The following is a 3,849-nucleotide window of genomic DNA, read 5'->3' on the forward strand; positions in this document are numbered from 1 at the left end:
CTTGCTAGCTTTCTAGGAATTATCGCGAGAATTCCAGAACTAACACCTCTACATGCAGGTGGTTGGAGAAATTTTGACAAGGAGTAAAGAAGAAATTGGTGGATTTTTGAGGGTATGCTGTTGTTGTTGTTGTTATTATTATTATTATTATTATTATTATTATTATTATTATTATTATTATTATTATTATTTTTATACATGATATTTTCTTCTAACTGTTGGCTTTATTTTGTAGAAGAAGTTCTCTACCCCTAAGCGGGAAGAAGCTTATGTCTTAAAGTCACTAGGAAAGAAATGGAAAGATTACAAGTGCGAGTTAAAAGGTGAGTATATGCGAAAATATAAGACTAAAGACGCTTTGCTTAAAAATAGACCAAGTCGCATACCGAGGGATCAATGAAGTGGTCTTGTCTCTTATTGGTTTTCGGATAAAGCTAAGGTATCAACAACTAAATCTTTAAAACACCACTAGTTGATTATTTTTAGTGTTTTGATTTTAGTTGTGCTCAAGTTTATTTATAATTTTTAAGATATTATTCTAATATTTTAACGACAGAGGTGTACCCAAGCAAATAGAAATAATAGGGCCAATCAAAAGATGTCTCATACCGGAGGATCTAAAAGTACTGCTACCTTGATGGATGAGCAGGTAAACCTGTAAAAAGTAATGACTATAATATTTTAAAATCCTTTTTTTAATGCATATCTGACATCAACTTTATTGTATTAGGCTGTAAATGTGATAGAGCCTACACGAGCAAAAAGTTTCATATTAACTCATACAGAACGCAAGGATGGTAGACCATTGGATGATAATTCTATCAAGGCAATTATAAGATTTCTTTTTCCTTTTATTTTCTAAATTGTGAAATAGTTAGGAGAAAAACTTAAAAGTGAATAAATGTATTCCAAATTGGATTTATTGTGTATTCTATGGTCAGGAAATGATAAATGAAAGGATGAGAAATAGTTAGAGCTCTGCTGACCAACCTCCTCGCAGTGTTGCTTGGGAAAGGCGATGTGTATTCTCAGGTATTCGGAAATGACAAAAGTGGGTATGTTCGTGGCTTAGGACTTGGTCCAACTCCTTCTGTTCTATGGGGTAGTAAATCTTCCTTAGGAAATATTATTGGGGAGGATTCGTCTGATGAGGCTGTACAAAGTTTAGAATAAGAGGTAACCGAGTTAAAGGATAACCACAACGAAGAAATGAACCTGATAAAACAAAATCATGAGAAGATGCAATCAGAATTGCTCGAAATGAGACAACTCATGCAAAAATATACTTCTAATGAACCTATGCCTCAAAATATCGATGGCACATCAAGTGAACTGGTAACTCGATTTCATAAGTTCTAGACATTCATAATGAAATTTTAATCCTACAAAAGTATTGTTACCTAATGTGGTTAATATTTATCAGGTCCCTGACGCCAACAACGGCCATGAACGAGTACCACAAACATCAAGGATACCTAGTGTTGCTGAAAATACTTCACTTTATCACGGTACTACTCATCTTTATCCTTCAGCGAGCTACTGTTTGAGTTTTTTACTGTTTGAAACACAATCCCGCATATTTCTGAACTAAAGGTGAAATATTTCCGTTCACTCTCCATGTTTCTAAAACACTACTTATCTTGGATTATCCCAGGCAGTAACCAATGTTACAGTATTGAGAAAAAGTTCCCTTCTTTGATATCTTGGTTAAAATGAAATTGTTCAAGCTTTGTTCACCTGAAACTTGTCCAGACTAATCACTTCTTTGATGATATACACGCGCACGTCATTTTATTGTCCGAGTTTAATTTCTGTACACTTGACAATCTGACATTAAGTTCTTAACCTTCCTCGTTGGCGTCTATATGTTGAAGATCTTCTTGTGTACCTGCTTTATTAGAAAATAGTGTATTTTCTCCAGCTACATGCACAGGCCCTTCAGGTAGCTTATTTTGCACTTCACTAGCGAGATCGCACCCTAGATTAATCCCAGCATTGGCCTGATCAGATGGACTATTTGGACAGTTGTTAGCTTGTTCAAGCATTGCCTTATCACTTGTAGTAGCTACAGTCCTTAGTATATGACTGAAGAAAATATTTGTGAACATATTACATAATGGCACCTGAAAAAGAATCAGGGAAAGATGACACTTAAATAATTGGATAAGCCCTTATATAAACCATGCCTTTTAGTAAGGTGTTGTATAGTCATTAAATTGTAGTTTATTTGTTGCAGAACTCGCTTCTTGGAGTAGTTCTAGCCACTCAGCACTTTGGTAATCCGCTTACTGCAGCACCATGTGCGGTTTCTAGTATTTGTCACTCAATATTTGGCAGTGTCTCCATTGTTTGATCCATCAAAACTCTCCACAAAGCATGCAGAATGACTAACCTTATTCACTCGCTCAAAGTCCCCATCATAACCTATATTCTCAGTGATATAATTTTCACTAGCTTGATATTATTCATTCTTAAGTAAATGGATTGGTCTATCCTGATTTTCATCAAAGCGAGCCGAATGGCCAACTTCACTAACATGCTCAAAATCCCCCTCATAACCTGTACTCTCAGCGGCATCATTTTCACTAGCTTGACAATTTTCATTCTTCAGTACGTTGTCAACACATTCAAGTTCTTGCCTCTCATCATGCACAACAATAGGTTTAAAGCCTGCTTGTTTTTCAACTAGTTCAGCACGCGCAACAGTTACATCAAGCACAATGTTAATCCGCCAATGTCCATTATTAAGTTGTTGCACAGCTTTATTACCTCGACAAACTTGAGTACATCCTTGTTGTGAAACACGATCAACAGTAGGGTCTTTAGAAACCTGCTTCTCCCCATCGCAAACCTGAACCCTATTCAAAGTTGTAGTTTTATAGCCTGCTGGTTTTTCAAGCAATTCAGCATCTACAACAGCTGGTTGATCATGTACTTGCACCAACTGTTGTTGAACAATAATCTCAGTAGGAAATTCCAAAACCTTTGTACCATCTGTTGCCTTAGGATCCCTCTTAAGAAAAATGGGCAAGGGAAAATTAGAAGAGATGATAATCACAGTTACTCTCAAATTTTTACAATGTGCTATGATTATTTTCGGACTTAAGTTTGATGGATATCGGAAAATGGTTGAAGCATTCATGCTTTTGAGGTGGTCTCTTTAGCAGAGTTGTTAGATAGTTGTATCATAAGTGCAAGACAGACTAGGATTTATGAAAGAAAAAAGCTCAGATTTATTCCAGTGATTCCACAAATCATAGATGTATACACCGAGAAGAATTCCAACATTTTCCGTGACTATAACACGAGGCAAGTTGCTCAACGTGCATCAAGAGCCTAAACTACTCTTAACTGGACTCAAAAAGGAAAATCAATACTCCCACTGCTCATTCATAGTCGTCTTCATCAAGCTCGACTTCAGCATCACCAGATCCTCCAAGGAGAGAGGAAAACTAAAACTGCAACCAGTTGAGTGACCAGAAAACATTTAGCTCTTCTACGAAACTTCTTCTCTTCCTCAGGTTTTTCCCTCTTAGGTTTGCTTTTGGGTTTCGAACCTAATTGAGTGAAAGAGAAGAAACAAAACCATCAGCTTTTAAGCAGATCATGCAAGTAGCAACTTGTTCAATAGATGATTGAGCTCGATTCCCATAAGGAGTTGGAGCAAACTGCCTTAGGATCCTTCAAAGCAACAACTTGTTCAGTAGATGATTGAGCTTGTTCAAAGTACTTGCCCAGCTCTTTTCCAAGCACCTGCATACATTTTGGTTGATTGGCTGGGTAAAAGCAATCCGTGTTGCAACTTGGTTTTGCCACTGTCTTTGTATTACTCGTGAATACTCCATGTAC

Source organism: Nicotiana attenuata, chromosome 9 (genome assembly GCF_001879085.1).
Source record: "Nicotiana attenuata strain UT chromosome 9, NIATTr2, whole genome shotgun sequence".
Lineage (NCBI taxonomy): Eukaryota > Viridiplantae > Streptophyta > Magnoliopsida > Solanales > Solanaceae > Nicotiana > Nicotiana attenuata.